This window comes from Rhipicephalus sanguineus, chromosome 4 (genome assembly GCF_013339695.2).
Source record: "Rhipicephalus sanguineus isolate Rsan-2018 chromosome 4, BIME_Rsan_1.4, whole genome shotgun sequence".
In the NCBI taxonomy this organism is placed as follows: Eukaryota; Metazoa; Arthropoda; class Arachnida; order Ixodida; family Ixodidae; genus Rhipicephalus; species Rhipicephalus sanguineus.
In genome coordinates, this window is record NC_051179.1 from 60,948,042 (window position 1) to 60,966,402 (window position 18,361).

The 18,361-nt window shown below is 45.8% G+C and overlaps 1 long non-coding RNA gene across 1 annotated transcript; it reads left to right on the top strand.

Annotated features, from left to right (window-relative positions):
* Nucleotides 1–2,944: 2,944 nt before the first annotated feature.
* LOC119388784 (uncharacterized) lies at nucleotides 2,945–14,032 on the top strand. The gene is made up of 3 exons (XR_005182830.2): nucleotides 2,945–3,059; nucleotides 12,127–12,228; nucleotides 13,717–14,032. It is a non-coding gene; the product is annotated as an uncharacterized LOC119388784 (long non-coding RNA).
* The last annotated feature ends 4,329 nt before the right edge of the window (nucleotides 14,033–18,361 follow it).

Below are 18,361 nucleotides of genomic sequence, written 5' to 3' on the forward strand. Positions count from 1 at the left end.
AGCTTGAGCCGATTTGTAAAACATGATGAAATAACTGCACAGCGACGATGAAATGAGACGGTAACAAAGAAGAGACATGACAGCGTCCATCCTTTCTGATCCGTGCTTCACTTCCACTTCGGTGCCGCTCTGCTTTTCGAACCACGTCGTTTATTATCCACACGTTTGCTTACGGCGCACCGCACACGGATCACGTAGGGCAGCACATAGGAAGGGTAAGAGCGACGTTTCTTATCGTAAATAACAGCGAAAATTGCATGACATTAGACAATACGCTAGTGCCGCGAGACATTCGTACAGCTGTACCGAGATCCGTAAACAAAAGAAAGCCGGTATATGTTGGAGCTAAAACCAGCGCTCTCCTTTGATCAAAATGGCGAGGCCAATGTTGATTCTCCTCGTTGTCTCTACAGGTCTTGTCGGTAAGTGAGAGTTGTGCGCATGTGCCAAGGACAAAATATATTCCAGTTGATTAGTATTTACTTTTTTTTCAACTGCAATATTGATAAGTCATTAGGGCCATAAAAAAATGCACGCAACGAGCTCAGAATAAGGCTCAACAAAAACGTCATGTAAAAGTGGGGTTGAAGATTGGGCTAGGTGGTTCAAAATGATTAAGACTGCAGCGTAAATAAAACAAGCCAAAAAATAATAATAATAAAGAGTGGGTACGAATGCACAGTGTTTGTGCCCAATTTTTTCTCCACTCAGATGCCACTGCACTGAAATGTCCTTAATTACCATATACTATTCGCAACGTACACGTTTTGGCCGCTGCAGTGTGACATACAAAGCAGAATATTCAAGGCGCACGTACTTTAAGTGAGCTTCTATACGTGACCAATCCAAGCTGCGAACGTATAGATAGATACCCACATAAGTAGTGTTGATTTGTGAGCGAAATAATCACTAACTCTCCAAACGACTACGCAATGACCACCTGTTATGCACTCCATGCTACAAACATCCCCCTCCTCTGTAAGGGGCAACCGAGTTGGTTTCATGCCACTCGGTTCAAGCTGCAAAACACAACTTGACAGTTTCGGAATAGGTGCTCTTGAGCACAGTGTATGCCTGAGTGCACCTTTTAACGCGAGAACGTTAAACAGCTCGTTTCACAGAAATTCTGGTGTAGGTGTCGGCGGCGGCGGTGGCGTCGTCGTCTTTGGCCGTGAGCGAAAAATCAGTGTTGGCCGTGAACGAAAATTCGAGGAAGATGCAAATGAAGATAGAAGCCAGAAGGTGTCCGCACATTGGCTCTCTTGCGGCACAGTATAGGTCTCCACCGAGAAGCGAAGGCAGGCTAGCGACTGGGAAGGCGATACGAACACGACCCGATTACGCTATCGCATTCTAGTCTTGATATTTACTGCTATTGTTACACTCTTTTGTTTGAACTTGGTGCCTTACGCAAAGCGGGCACGAGAAAGTGTTGAATTCCTATATTGTTCGCGCTGTTGTAGTATGTTCGAGGACACTGGTAAGACACGATTTCTTCTTAAATGATTTGTACAAACGTTTACCTGCCATTTGATGTTCTCCTTAAGCGTTTCTTCTCTCTGACTCGTATTATAATATGAACAAAGGTGTTCGAATAACCAACACTAGGAATACGTATTGAATAATCTGCAGTGTACGATTCGTATTCAATTCCAGAATTTGCTACTGAAAATTCGAATTATTCTCGAATAAAATTAACACTCATAGGGGTCCTGAGGGTAATTACTGGCGCCAAGCGGCGAGTGATCTAATTGATCTTGATGTCAGGCGACTATGGGTGCCGTAGGTAAGCACATAGGCGTGCGCAGGGTTCCCCATTAGGGGGGGGGGGCAAAGGTTCGTCGCAGCACCCTCCCGCCATAATAAGTCAATGTATGGGGCAGATTTTGCGCCCCCCCCCCTCTTAGGTGACTAGAAGGGTCTATGTACGGGGCAGATTTTGCGCCCCCCGTCTTATGTGATTATGGGGGGGGGGGGGGGCCGCCCCCCCTCCCCTATGCGCACGCCTATGGGTAAGCAGCAGTCTGTCAGCGAACACTTGGAGCAGCCGACTGCTGCACGCTAACTTCCTGCAGTCGATTCAGCTGGCATCCTTTGAATAAGAAAGCTTTGATTTCTTGCTGGACTGAAAAAAAAAAAAACATAAGGAGCTTGGAAGTGTGGGCCCTTGACACGAGTAATAATTATACGCAGAACACTCAATTGGTGATTACAATAATCATTTACAAACTGATAAAATCATATTCATTTAGATACAACCCTCACTACAAGTTTTACTCATGTGTGATACCATCCAGAAGAAAAACAATCTTCAAATGTGACGTTATATTCACGTCATTAGTTTCGTGCGCTTCCTTCAGAGTGATACATAATATCAATTGTTGGGGTTTTACGTTCCAAAACCACGGTAGGAATATGAGGGACGCTGTAGATAAGGGCTCCGGAAATTTTGACCACCTGGGGTTCTTTAAGGTGCACCTAAATAAAAGCACACAGGCTTCATGAATTTTCGCCTCAATGGAAAACACGGCTTGCACGGCAGAGATTCGATTCCGCGACCTTCGGGTCAGCAGTCGATCACCATAACCACTAGACCACCGGGGCGGGTTTTAGAGTGATACACTTACATCTCAAGCTGCAACGTGGATGTATGCAAGCTTACCTGATGACGGTGCTTTTGAATAAAATGTGAAGGCGTTGCTTTATTGTTTTTGCATAGTAAGTTTCTGAGTCAAGCGCACGCACGAAGCTAGGTCTGCATTCCTGCACCGATTGAAATTCGCGCCAAAAGCGCCGGTGTTGTTCCCATACGTTACGAGATGGCAGCACAATGCTAGCCGCTCCTCTGTTAGTGCGCTTACGTGTTATAACACGTAAACAATATATTTAAGCAGTTCTTGAACTAGCCCATGTATAACATACGCGTGTTTGCTAGAAATATAAAAAAGATATTGTGCCGAGTGATTTTATTAGCAGAAAACATTTACTTCATTTGCCTTAACTTTTCAGAGGGCTTTCACAGGCAGACGTGGAAACATTGCCGAAGGCTGGGCGAGCAGGTACGTATGCCATGTATAGAACACATACACTATTCTATTTTTCTGTTATTCCTCGGATGGACAGTGTAGTTGAGTACTTGTCATTCCACAATTCTTTAAGTAAGGCCATACTCTGTTTTGGCAAAGTTTTATGCTTTATACAAAGTTTATACAACAGCGCTCAATCTCAGTTACGGTCGCCGCCGAACAAACACGCGTCATATTATGCCCACATCAATGTAATCCAGGGCAAGGCGACCGCTAAAAGCGCATAATTCTCCTCATAATCTTTATAACAGGAACAGTGAGCGATGAACGTGCGGGTAATCTCATACAAAAATTTATGTACTTGTGTTGCGCTTGTGTTGTGTCACCTTTCTTCGCCCCGTTCCTTTGAGCGCTGTATTTTTCCTACAATGTATTACCAACTCGTCGAACTTTAATTTTGCATAAGTTTCGATGCATAAAACTCACAGGTTCCCTCATGCACTCCCATAAGACGACTGGAAGGCGAAAGCCATCTCCTTTTTCTTTTCGGTCGATGTATTATTGATCCTGCCCTGCCACCCTCCTAAAGCTTTCTGCACCTAACGTGGTATTCCACTTCCCCAAGATCGGAGGCACCTGATCAGGTTTTCCGCTGCCTCCGTGATTGGCCCACCTTTGACCAAGGTACAGTATCGTGTCATGACGTCATCATGTGACGTGACGTCACTGCGACGTCTCGATGACGTCACACTGAAGTTACCAGTTTTAGCGATCTCTGACGTCAAGATGATGTCATATGGTGACGTCATCACGTGACGTCACCATATTTTTGCGTAGCTCGTGTTGACGCCGCCGACGCGGGACGCTGGTCAATTTTCGCGTTTGATGAGGCATCTAAGGCCTTAATAATCTTCCCAGCTGTAGCTTTAGACACGATGCTATCCACCTCCTTTGGCCTTGTTGTTACAATACGAAGAATTATAAAGGCGAACGCTCAAATTGGCTCATGAGAAAGGTCCCTCGGCGAAAACCGCCGTGCAACACAAAAAATTCACATGACCACCCGCGCGCCTTGTGGATCGAGGCAGGCAATTTAGCTGCGCGATCACTTATTCTTTTTTCGGCGTTCGCGTGACTGAAAAATGAAAAAAAAAATCACACCATCTCCCGCTAAAGGGGATCATGAGGCGAGGAGGAGGAAAAAACTTTATTAGAGGTATATACAGGGAGTAAGCGCGAGGTGGCCCGGAGGGGGCCACCCCTCACAAGCACTAGGTGGGCTCCTCATTACAGGAGCCCATTGGCGATCGCCGCGACTCGAGCTCGGTCGACCAGGGCCTTCTGGCTCGCCAGGTCGGAGCAGCCGAGCAGGGCTGCCTCCCAGTCCTCCCGGGTGGGGTGTGGTTTTGGGGCGAGGTTCGGGGTTGACTGGCATGCCCACACCATGTGGTAGACGTCCGAAGACTTCTCCTCACAGTATGGGCATTTTCCTGTACAGGCCGGATCAAAATGTTTTAAAACTGCCGGGCACAGCAGCGTTTTGGTGTAAAGGCGGAGGAGTGTGCGTTCCTCCACCTTTGTAAGGCCCTTACAGGGTTTAGGATAAATTGCGTGGCTCGGCATGTCCAGCCCACGTTTCAGAGGGAGGGTGCAGAGGGGAAGTGGGGACGGGAAAAGGGGAGAGGGTCTGCGCATGCGCAGTACAGGTGGTCACGCCGCACACCACCGGTTTGAACTCCGCCATAAGATGCTTGGCATCTAAAAAAAAGGCCGGCGTTCGCGTCATATAAAGCTCACGGTAAATAAAGCCTCTGTACAGGTGGGTGTGCCGTGCCAGCCACGCGCGACGACGGGAACACTGGGGCCCTTGACTTCGCTGTGTGCGGTGTGTGTACAATACATATCGCTCGAACTCGTGTCTCTGAAGTAGGAACCTTTCCGTATCTAGGCGTGCATGCCATGTCGACTATGCACAAGGACGCGTTTGCTAACAACGTAACAACGAACAACTTAAAATTTAATTTATTGGATGCAATGAATGCGTGCATGTTCGTGGTTATTGTGGATGAAGCCCTTCTTCCAAGGGCCCCGCAGGGCGGGCCTGTTCTCATTTACAGTCCCGCGAGTCGCGCCTTCCACGACAAGCTCAGACCTAGGAGTGTAGTCCAGCAGCGGCGACAAAGCAGCCTGCGGGCGTAGCATGAACCGATATGTGGCGTGCCACGATTCCCAGGACGTGGCCTTTTGAGATATAGCTCTGTACCTTTAATATATGTAATAACGGGGTAGCAGTCACCTACTTCATAAGTTAATCGGCCTTCGAGCAACGCGATCGGAACTGTGAGCGCATCAAAAGAAAGCCACTCTGTATCTGAAACACAAGTCTGATCAATAAGCGAGCGATAGAAAATTATCATCATCATGAACCGGCATGCGATCTCTTCGTCTCGTTCTTCTACTTCACTCCCAGAACATGTGTGTCGATTTCTCCAGCGTGGAATGCAATAACCCTGATGGGCGAGAAAACGAGTATAAAGAGAAAGCGAGAAATAGAGAGATAGAAAAAGAAAGAGAAATTCTTGGCGAAAAAATTTCGTGGCGAGGCGAGGTTCGAACCCCCGTACCCGCGATCCGAGGGCGAGCGTCAAAGCCACTCGGCTATCCAGACGCGCTAGCAGGGCATAGCACAGTCTTGCATAGTATAGCACGGGGGTGGGAAAGTGAGGAGAGATGTGAAGGTGAGAGAAAGGAGGAGGGAAGAACGAGTACAGACAGAGAAACAATGAGAGGGGAAGACAAAGAAAGAGATTGAAAGGGAAGAGATAGAAAGAGAAAGATAGAAGGCGAGAGAACAACTACAATGAGAAAGAAACACACAAGAAGAAAGAGAACAATAGAGAGGAAGAAAGAGAGCAAGACGTAGAAAGACAGATGAAGAAATAGACAGAACGAGAGAGAAATAGAAAGGAACAGACACAAAAAGGTAGAAAAGAAACAGAGCAAGCATAGCCATGTATAATATAGTAAGACAAGGGATGGAGAAAAGAGACCGGTGAGTGGCTAAAAGCCTAGCCAAGTGAGGACCAGCTGGGTGCCTACCAGCTCTTCCGTGACCCAGCCTTGCGCGTATTAGTGAAGGTTGCGCAATTTTTTTTTTTTCTCGCTAAGCAGTCAGCGAGCACAGCGAAAACAATGTGGGAGAAACATTCACATGTACGCACGACTGCCTTACAAACGCGGCCGATAGGCGACCTTCTACTCAAGGCGATGGTTGTCCGGAGCCGAACGCACTACGTAAGGTGGGAAAGCAGTAGGGTGTCCCTGCCTGCCAAACGGTCACGAACTCGCAGTAAACAACTGCCAACAGGTACAAATGCGCACGTGTTTGCAAAATACAGAGTTGCATCTTGTCATCTTAAGCCACAACTGCAGCTGAAGGTATTGATTTCAAGTGCACCAAATCTCTACTATCGATTTTCATAAGGAAGTGAAGTTCACCTCAAATGCAGTGGTATTTCATTCGCAGCGCATACCTTTTAACATAGCATCCCCCTTATCCCGTTTCTTTTTTTTGTTGGTTCGGTTAGCGAAGGTCTGTGGTCTTGTCAATCTATGTTGCAGTACGCTAAGGACAGTAAACTATAGTACGCTAAGAACTTTTCGCGATTGTGATAGTAGCAGCAAGCGTTGTACCTCAGGAAACTTCCGGTCACTTCATTTATCCTTATCTAACACCGAAGCGGAAACCGAATTTTAACACGATAACATTTTATGCCAAGGTCCACCAAGACTTTCCTGACGTATTTCCGTCACGGAAATGACGTCGACAAAATGCACACGATCCGATGGGAATAAGAAAAAACTTGAATAAAAAAAGTTTCGTTAACGGGAGTCGAAACGCGCCGTTGCTACGCGTCCGTCCCATTCGGTGGTATCCCTATTGCAAAAACCAGCGCCATTCCAGTACCACCAGCATGATACCAGTACGTTTTTTGGCACTAGATCGCACTGGGAACACTGATACACGCTCGGATTCACTGGGACTTCGGCGAATGCACTGGGAAAGAGCTGCGTCGCACTGGTAGGGGCACTGGCGTCGCCGCTGTGACGCTGGCGCTCACTGGGAAGCGCTGGAGATGCTGGAATTTTCACTGGAGTGCGCTAGCGCATATTGGAGCCTTTACTATTTCTGCCAGTGCCGCGCGCTGCTTTCAGTATTGTGCGTGACGTAATGTTTCGGCAGCGTTGAATATCGAATGCTTGATTCGATGGTACCGATGGATGGTATCCGAGCAGGTCCCAAACATGTGTCACATATTCCAGCTCGGCAGAGAAAGAGGATGAGAAGCGCACTATTTTCGTGATGTACGTGGCATGTGAAATCGCTGTTATTTTTACTGTGTCCCTACAGAATGTGGAGAAAGATATGCTAATAAGCCAAAGCAGCCAACATCAATGATTTTGCTTTCTAGGACGCTTTCTTTTTTGTTCATGCAGTGTCAATAGCGTCGTTAATTCTTGCGAAGCACGTAGCAGCAATGAATGCACATTTTGTGCATGCCCCGCACATATATCAGTTTTGCATCCGTGATGTGCTGTTGTAATGATTCCATATTGCAGTGTCTGTAAGTCTGGAGGCGGCGGTCCGAACAGACACAGCAAATCGTTACATCGCTGCGCAGTTGGCGAGAAGTAAATGAGCTCTGACTTCGCGAGTCCTCCCAACGGACGGGGATAGAAAAGCAGCCGTCGTTCGACATCGCCTCACCGGAAACGCATCTCGGGCAATTCTTGCAGTTTCAGTTACTTCAGCTACACTTTAGGTAACAGTTAGAAAAGTTCCGAAGCTAATATGCAGAAACTTCAACCATCGCAACTCACCTGCGCCGAGATCCGTCCTAACCAGCGCGACTCCCAGCGAGCGTTAGGCCTACCGCGTACTGGCCGAGTCCGTCTACATGCCACCGGCGCTTCTTGGCTTAAGTATGCGCAATTCCTATGTGTAAGAATGACTGTAGAGTACAGTTTGGACATCGGTTAACCCAGATGAACCATTTTTCTTCAAGAACAAATACTTGTCAACTGGTACGCCTTAGTGAACTAACACACCGTCATATTTTTTCTGCGCATCCTATTTGTTTTTGTTTTTTTCGAGCGTTTTTATAGTTGCAGGTATCGATATAGAACTGCAAATCAGTACAGGCATGCCCGCAGTACTGGCATATCGTCGCTTGCGCGAGAAAACTATACTCAATACGAAATCGTGTACGCGCTTATTTATCGAACGAGTAATCATAAAGCTGCTGTGCATGTTGACCAGTAGCAAGAGCGAGAAGCGGCCATTAAAAATCGGCACTAACAACCGGCAAACTGTACTCTGCTCCTCGATTCATTTGATATTTTTCGGAGTTAAGTCAGGAATTCATAAAGAAACCTAGCGCTCTGCCCATTATCGGCATGTCATTCGTTGTCGGCAGCCATTTGTTTGCGTCTAATAAAGAAGCAAGCTTGATTTAGAAAGGAAGACCGCGTGTTTCTTGAGTATGCGACACGAAAATATGAAACGAAACAGTGTGTTATTGTCTTGACTAGCCCTTTTACAGCGAGGTCAACATATTTCGGTGTGGCGCAGTGGTAGAGTACTCGGTTGGGGACCCGGAGTCGGCGACTTGAAATCCTCGTTGCGGAGGTTTTTTGTATTTTCATAGAGCTTTTCTTTCTTTTTGTGTTGCGTTAATGATTTCTATATCACTTTCTTTACTAATATGTTTATACATGGCTGGTAGGCACCGCCGATTTAGCGCTGCAGAGCCGTTTCGCGCTTGAGTACCCAGCGCCTCCCAGTAAAACGCCGCTCCAACGCCCCAGTATCGAGCGCGACACTGGGCCCATCACCAGGCATTGCACTGTATGCTGGTACCCAGTGGCGCTGGGTTTTGCAATATAGATGCTTCCAATAGGAGAAGTGCAATTTTGTCAGCGCCTTAAAGGGGCCCTGCAACACCTTTCTTAGTTATATTGGAATAGTCTCATTATTGACGTATGACTCTTCACGAGTCATATGCCGCAAAAATTTTTCGAATCCGTCAAGTCTAAGTGGTGTTACCAAATTATAGAGATCACGTTCCGCAGCTTTCTCCCTCAACTCAACGTAGCGAGCTCGCGGAAAGCTGCGCGCGGCGTGAAGGGAGGGAGGGAGGGAGGGCGAAGGTGCGAGGAGGCGACGTCAGCGCCGGCGGCATTTTTTTCTCTCTGGCGTCTCGGCGCAACCACGTGGTCTGTGGCGCCACTTCCGGTCGGCTCGCGCGGTCGTCGTCGAGCGGCGGAGACCATCGCACAGTGTATCGCGCGTGCTTGAAAACTGCGAGTCGGTTTGGTAATGTTGGGTGTGCACCTCGAACTGCCGTAGTGTTTTCATCGCTCTGCCAACCATGGATGCAAACTTGCGTGCGCGTTTGTAACGAATGACAGCTGAGATGGGTTTCGACCCACACTCCGATACACCGCCTCGTCGCACTGCTCGCGCTTGAATCGTATTCAACACGGCAAAGCTGCGTGCACCCTTCTCCCAGTGGCGGTACTTCGATGCTGTTTGCTCTTCGAATGCGGGCGCACAGCGAGTGCGGGCTGACAACAAAGAACTAAAGACTAGAAGAAAGGATCGTGGGGCATCGGGCTGGCGCGGACCCATCCCCCGGCTGTCTGCAGCTACCGTGAAAATGCGAGTCTGCTTGGTTGCTGTGTCGCGGTTTCTCGGGAACCTGAGACTATGGGGAGGATACGCCGAGGTACGGCTCGATGACATACTGAACAGACAGCGAACGGCGGAGCCGATCGCACTGTGTATCGCGCGTGCTTGAAAACTACGCGTCGGTTTGGTAATGTTGGGTGTGCACCTCGAACGCCGTAGTGTTTTCATCGCTTTGCCAACCATGGAAGCAAACCTGCGCGCTCGTTTGGAACGAATGACAGCCGAGATCGGTTTCGGCCCATACTCCGATACACCGCCTCGTAAGACGGCACTGGCAGACGACCCCGAAGCGCCGCCATTACCGGACGCCAGCACTGTTATCGGAGACATGCTGCACGGCTGCCTCGGTCGGTCGTGAGAACGTGCCGACGATGCAGTTCCCGGCTGACGAGGCAACACTCGAACGGCTGCCACTCTCAACGGCAACCGGCGATGGTCAAAAGCACAGAAATATTCACGTTTTCAGCACTGCGCATGGCGAAGAAAACGGAACCACGCAACTACGAGCAGACGAGCTGTCGGTGAGACCGGAAGTGCTAATATTAATGTTTGTTCGGTGTTTTTAACGCGATAACAGAATATAAACATACATATTATCTACTTATTGAACTCAAAATTAACAACGAAAGTAATAATGAGGGTGTTATCGTGATTATAACATCAGCCAATGGTGGAACTGCCGACAATCACGTCATATTTTGCGGACTAATACATCATTTGTCGAGAGAAGAGGGAGCGATTTTCAGCTGACTTTGAGAATTTATTGTAAATTCCAGGCCGTGCGCATCGCTATAATATTTGGCTCGCGTGTTCTCGGGAGCCTCGACTACCGATCGGCAGCGCTTTTTGAGCATGCTGGAAAAGTGTTGCAGGGCCCCTTTAATGCAGCATGAGGTAGCCCATGCCTCGGCCGCGCTCAAAGCACCCGTCTATATTAAAAATAGCTCTGCGACGCTCGCCCGCCTTGCCCGACTGCCACACCGCGTTCCCCGCTTACGCTCGCCCCGAGAGAAATCGCGGCCGGGCTAGAGGGGAGACACGACGCGCGTCGCGTTTCCCTTTAGCCCAGCCGTGGTGTGATTTCTTTTGTTAACTATTTAACATGCCGCGGGATGGCGACCTTATCCCAAGTTCTGCGTCCAATCAGCGACGCTCCTCTGGCTGTCGCACCGCTTTCTCTGATTACGCTCTCACCGTTAACTACTGCAGCTACCACAAAGGTTTAATCATGATCAAGGACGTCAGTCGTCGAAATGGAGACGTGCCGCCAGGCGTCAACGTGGGTGCATCTGCGTTATGCGGTGCTAGAACTGCCAAACACCAATAGACATTGTGCAAGCTCTTGTATATCAATATGCAGTAAACATTCAGCTACTTCTGCGAGTATACGTTTCACTTTTGTGGTATACCGATTCCTATGGCGCAGAGATGAACGATGTTATTTGTTTAAGTTGTCCCAGAGTAAGGCAGGTCTCTTTTTACGTTTTCGGATAAAAAGGGGCCGCATAAAATTCAAGAGTACGTCTTATCATCTTGTGCATATAGCTTAGATTGCGGGCTACTCACCAAGGCATTTCTTCCCCACTAATGCTAGTATGCTACGCCGGTGTACAATACCGAAAGCCTTCCAGGGTCTGTGTTTGTAAACAGCGAAAAGGTCAAGCGTGCGACTAAGTATATATGCATTGAAACTTGATATCGGAACAAAAAAAGGATATTGAAGATTGAAGTGAGTAGGGTTCAGCTATAGCGTACGCAGATTTTGTAGATAGATAGATAGATAGATAGATAGATAGATAGATAGATAGATAGATAGATAGATAGATAGATAGATAGATAGATAGATAGATAGATAGATAGATAGATAGATAGATAGATAGATAGATAGATAGATAGATAGATAGATAGATAGATAGATAGATAGATAGATAGATAGATAGATAGATAGATAGATAGATAGATAGATAGATAGATAGATAGATAGATAGATAGATAGATAGATAGTAATATTTTTAATGGTAACCCTGTTCAAGTTACCTTGCTTATAGCCTGGCTTGCTACCCGGGCGAGTGTGGAATCTAACTGCAGCATATCTGACGTTAAAATGACATCTCAGATTATTACGTCATTTTTGTACTTTATACTCGAGCTTTAGAGGAATAGTAAGTACATTAATTACGGCAGGAACGTCTTGTTTTTGTCTAAATGAAATCCTCGTTTATAATTCTACGTTTCCGCTTGTCATTCTAAATATAAGTCACCCGTTCACTCACTTGCTCACTCAGACTGTGCATTAGGCTTTTACTTTTCGCAACTCACACCTGGAGTGATTTTAGTTATCCTTTCCAGCCCACCGAGCACAAACCAGCAAAGCAGTGCTGGTTTTACTGCTACGACGAAGGAAGAAATAGAGTGCACCGAAAGCTTGAATCTTACGGTACTCCGTGCCTCGTAAGTAAACATCATAGCGTCTGCTGCCACTCCACGAACTAAATGAACAGCTTCTGGATTTTTCAATAGCTATACCCATTGTCAGGAGTTCTATATTGTTTCCCCCCGTATTTAGGCAGTGTAACTTTTCGTTGAAATACCGTTATAGCGAACCTTTCAGAACTCATCTATAACTTCAGTTAGTCTGTATACTTACAATCAGCGTTCCCTTAAGGCGCCAGAGTACGCGGCGTAACTGTTACTGATTGTTTACTCATCTTACCAACTGCCAGAAAACATTTCGCTAAGCGTACGTGATAAGCGGCAGCTTCACCTGCGAACGCTTGGGCGTAAAAAGAAGTCAACTTTCAAGTACCCTTCTCAATGGCCAATTGGCGTTTCGCTATTCACGTCATAAGGATCCTCCGTAGCTATCGGTAAATTGTTCTCTATAGTGCAAAAATCCTCACGGTGGTATCCGCCACAGGTAATGGGAAAGCCCCACTACCGTGTACAGCAGGTGCGGGTGTCAAATGAAAACGAACACGTAAAAAAAAGAGAGAAAGGAAGCGATAGAAAGAAAGAGGAAGAGAAAAATAGAGAGAATAACGACATAAAAAAATAAACAGACAAAAAACATAGACAGAGAGAGAAAGAGAGAGAAACAAAGGAAGAGCGAGAAAGAAGCTGAAAGAGAGAGAGAGAGAGAAAGGGAAAGAAAGAAAGAAGGAGCGATAAAAAGAGAGAAAGAGAAAGAAAGGAAAGAAAGAGCATGAAATATAGAAAGGGCGAGAAAGAGAAAGAAATAGATAGAGTGAGAAAGAAAGAAATAGAAAGAAACAGATACAAAAAAGCAATACGAAAGAGAGAAAGAGGAGAAGAAAGAAAGAAAAAAGTAAAGAGAAACAAGGACGGCCGCCCAGCTCCGCTCTCTCTTCAGGCTTGGCACCACTAGTGAGAAGCTACCATATTTTTTCGTCCATGTTTTTAAAAGATTATAATCAGTGGCGTAGCCAGGGGGGTCGTTAGGCAAGTTCAGACCCCCCTACTCCAAAATTTTACCTTTTGCGTATGTGAGGGGACACATAAAAGCACACGCACAAACGTACGTGAAGGGGGTGGGATGGTCCTTACCCCCCGAAAAACATGTCTGGCTACGACCCTGGGTATAACGATAACTTGTGACCTAGTTCAGCGGGTCTTGACTAAAGGCCGTCCTCAGCTAGGCACAGTACAAAGTCCATTTGTGCGGTAACGAAGGTAAAGCCGCGACATTTCGTGTAACCAGAGGAAAGTATTTCGCGATGTCAGTCTGATTTTTAGTGTGTCTCCTTTGATTCTGTAGGTGTCAACGTTAACCCGTTAGCTGGCTTATCATTACGTGGAAGCAACTATTTCAAGGTGTGTAATGAAAATGACGGATTAACTTAATTCACTCTGAAGCTAATAACGGGGTTGTCTAATCACATTCAGTCATATTTCGCCTCCTTCTCTGGCGCTTTTTTGTAGCGCTGGCCCCACCTTCCCCTTGGCTTTTGCTGGGGCTCCCATTGCTATCAGGACCGTTACGGCAGGCGCCCTTCCTGGACTTCCCCTCCAAGCAATTCCGGCCGAGCAGGTGGACAGCCGATTGGCCCGGCTTCAACGACGACTGGAATGCCGCCGTCAGCACCGTACACGCCTCGTACGGATAGACCACCTAACGGGAGCACCGTAAACAAAAATTCAACGGCATACGATGAACCGGCCACGAAACAGCCACGAAATAAAACTTAACTTGGCTGCAGTTCCAATTTCGTTATTGAAATATAATTACAACGCTGAAGTATTTTATTATGACGTATATTTTGACATTTCTTATACATTTTTCAAGCAAAGATGATTTGCGGCGCCAGATTGGCTTCCATATGTACCACATCACCTCTACCAATGATAATAAAAACTCACAGCGAACGCTCTAGAGGACCACAAGGTGGTAGACGCGGCATTCAATGCTTAGACAGAAATCGCCTGCAGCTATGGCCTCTTGCGTTGCGCTGGCGGTGGGGCCTCAGAGGGCACCGCTTCTCTACACAACCATAAGAATTGTTTTGATGTGTTTCTTGTATGATAAACAGAAATGGAACGTTTTAAAACACGCGGAAATGAAATTTGAATTTAGAACGTAAAATCTATAGCTTCTCGCATGTTATTGGTTCCGCATATTTTCGAACATGTAAAGTGTCGCAAGCTTCCAGTAGCACTTCGTTAAGCAGATTTGAATTTCAAGACTTAAAGTAACAGCATCACGTAGGCACAATAATGCCATAATACAGAAATCAATATATGTATGACGACAATCGTGGCAAGAAAAGCAGCAGGAACACAACTCAGAAATGTCTGAGACATTTTGACTCCTTTCACTTGGATATACATATAAAAGAAACAATACAAATAAACTTCCCGTTTGGAAGTCCACATAAGCCACAAGAAATTTTGAAAAACTCTCTATGCCATTTCGAGATTTTCATGTATTGCATTCGTCCAATGCGATGTGTCTTGCACGTAGTAACAACAACAACAAAAAAAGTTGACGCATGCCGTGATGGCTGCACGAAGCTTGCATATGCGAAGTGTAAACGACCTGACCTATGTAACTACTTCTCCTATAATCGCACAGCTCACGATAAACATATAGTTTGCGCGTCAAGTGTCCTTCATTATTTAAACTAACCAAGATCACTGGGATTTCGAACTACGCTTGTGAGTCAGAGAATAAATTATTAGCCACACCTAATTTACATAAAAGACACAACGTCTCCGAGCTGTATGTGTCCGTCACAGCCCGCTCTAGAAAGCAGCTTTATTTTTTTAATAACAAAAGAAGCAGCACTTCACCTTAAAAGATGCATTTACAACCACGTATCTCATGAAACATCCGCAACGTGTATTTCGTTCCTTTAAGATATTTTCTTTACTTTTTTTGCTTTAATTTAATCGTTTTAATATACTTACGATCAGACAACATGTATCAGATAATGATCTAGGTAATCTAATAACAATATGTTGGACAATGCAGGTTATCTCTGATTTTGCGCACGTGGCATACGCGTTGAAATGTCCAAGACATTTTGCAAGGTGCGCTCTTTATTGAAAACACAGCGGTCAGAGCACACGCATGCGTCCGTTTTCATCGCCGTCAGAGGCGGCGAAGTGACCTACTGAAAATACAGCCGTCTCGTGCTGAGTCAGCATTTCGCAAAAGGTCAGTCCGTATGAGGTGATGCTCTTGAGCGTGAGCCACGTTGCTTATAGAAGAATAATCAGAGCGTTAACTTGAATTCTTCCGTTCTATGTGCACAAAAACAGGACATTATTTATTACGCGGCACGCTAGTAATGAAAGCGTAGCAAGACATCGGAGTAGTTAATCATTTATCACGAGCCCAGTGGTGAACTTAATGCCAGCTTGCAAAAGTGCGCCAGCGTGGCGTGCTGGTACAGATGAACCTCTACTGTGGTGCTCTTTCCCTTGACACCTCAGCATGTTGATTGTCTGTTGCAGCATGTTGTTTGTTTATGAATCGGATGCACTGAAGAGATTGAAGTAGAATGCATCTTGGCTACTCTACTTGGATACGTTTCACAGCATAAACAAGGATGCGGAAAATAACAGTAAATCTATTATGCAAATGCAAATAAAGCGAAAAGTTTACATCACCGAAATCAGAACTTAGATAGTGTGAACTACTTGCCGCAACGGAAATTTCACTTAACGTCAACTGTATTTCCGCCAGCCATACATCAAAATTCTGCACACAGATTACAGCCTAAACTACGTCACAAGTGATTCGCGTACTAACTCAAATAGTCGTTCCATTTGCTGCGCCGTTCAGTTCAATCAGAGCTCATGCCACAGAACATAACTGGACTGGTTCCTTCATTGCTGTACAGTAACCGCTTACAACGAACGTCGATATAAGAGAATGAATAAATAGGTGGCATTTAAGATATTCACACTTCGCTGCATAACGCTGACGGATCATTGTCCAATTGTTTTCGGCACGGTAAAAAAAAAATGCTTTCTCTATCTAGCAGATTAAAAAATTGCTTGTTTCCACGGAGTATTCTCGAATTGTCGTGAAAAACGCGGTATACAGCCGTTGCTTTTTTTCTTTGGCATTTCTCAGCAAGCATTCGCACATGGCGGGGCATATGTGCACATATATACTGATAGGTCGGATCGATCTTTCTTAGGTAAAAAGACGCTTGATCTCGGTCGTCGTATTGCCCTTAACGATTTTCCAGTAAATGAGCGTGAGTGAAAGCTATGGTCAAATAGAACAGCGGGAATGAGTCACACAGCTTCCACGTCTTCATGTCTCACATCCACTATGAGCGTAATGCACGATCGATTAAAAAAAAAGCAGTGACCGACGGCAAATTACTCTTTAGTTTACCTTTCTTGAACACCACCTCTTCCTTGGTCTCTTCAACCCAAGTTCTGTAATGAGGTACGATGAACATTCGTGACTGAATCGAAGTACCGTATTTATTGGCATACTAGCAGCATCTGTTCGCACTGCCCAGTCGGTAATATTTGAAAAAATGATGGTAACATCGGCTATTGCTCATTATTGCTGCATAAGGTGGCTAAATGATTGCTCATGTTGGTTAATGCTAGTTAGTATTGGTTGTTCGCAGTTAAAACACTACCGTTATCTTCATTCGACCTCAATGCAGTTAAGTTGCTTACGAATTTTTCGTTTTTGTTGTCAAATGGGGCGTGAGTTAATGAACACTCATGCGCATCTCAAATATAAATACCTCCCTGCTTGTGCATATAGCTGCGCGTGCTGCACTTGCGGCCGATGGAGTAGCCTGTCAAAGCTCTCGCCTGAGCTACACCACAGTTAGTTTTCCGTAATAAGGCTACAACGCGCCCCTTGTTTTTTCCAGCACTTAAGTCCCGCAGAACACTTCGTTGACCATTTTTTTCAACAGGTGAAAGTGTGTCACTATAGAAAAAGTGTCGATCGTTAGCACGCCTCGCGAAGTGTACTAACAGAGGGCGCGCATAGGCTGATTGTTGAGAAATTAGTCGAGGCAAAAATTAAAGGTGAAAGTGAACGCTGGATGACAGAGATTCGCGAAAAGAAGAAGGCCGCGCCTAGGATATTTTGGAGCCACCTAAAAGCGCTAGGTAGGAAGTCTGTCACAATGCAACAACGTTTGGTAGATGAAGGAGGAAATCAATTGGAAGGGCATGAAGCGCTAGGTTACATCCGAAAGATAACAGCCGATTCGTTTAAAAAGGTCACCCAGGGGATTCCCCCGGTAGGTAATAGTACGCAAAGGAGTGCAACTGACGAAGATGTAGTACTAGAGAATTTCAATTGGAAGAAGGCCGAAGGAAAAATTCCTAAGCGCACTACTCCGGGCTTAGATGGGGTTCCCGTCAGCCTCATTAACGAACTCGGACATAACACTAAAGAAGCACTGCTGAAAGCCGTAGAAAAGTGCTTACAGGAGCGGGAAATACCAGACAGTTGGCGAAAAAGTAGAATGAACTTAATCTATAAAGGCAGGGGAGAAAAGGATAACATTCGCTCGTATAGACCGCTAACCATTACATCGGTGCTATACAGGTTGGCGATGCAGGCAGTAAAATTAAAAATAGAAGCGTGGGTAGAACAAAATGATATTTTGGGAGAACTTCAGAATGGATTTCGAATCGACAGGCGGTTAGACGATAATCTGTTTGTTCTTACCCAGTGTATAGAAATATCGAAAATAGAAAACAGGCCCTTATACATAGCTTATCTAGATATCACCGGAGCGTATGACAACGTTAAGCAGGAAATTTTGTGGGATATATTGAAAGAAGTGGGCATAGGGGACGTCTGTATACAGCTTTTGAGGGAAATGTACCGAGAAAATACAGTTTGTATAGAATGGGAAGGAATAAGTAGCAAGGACAGCGTTGAAATTAGCAAGGGGCTGAGACAGGGATGTCCTTTGTCCCCGCTGTTATTCATGCTGTACATGGTGAGGATGGAAAAAGCGCTAGAAGGTAGCAACATTGGATTTAATTTGTCACACAAACAGGTCGGCACGATGGTTGAGCAGAAGCTTCCAGGTCTATTTTATGCTGATGATATTGTCTTATTTGCGGA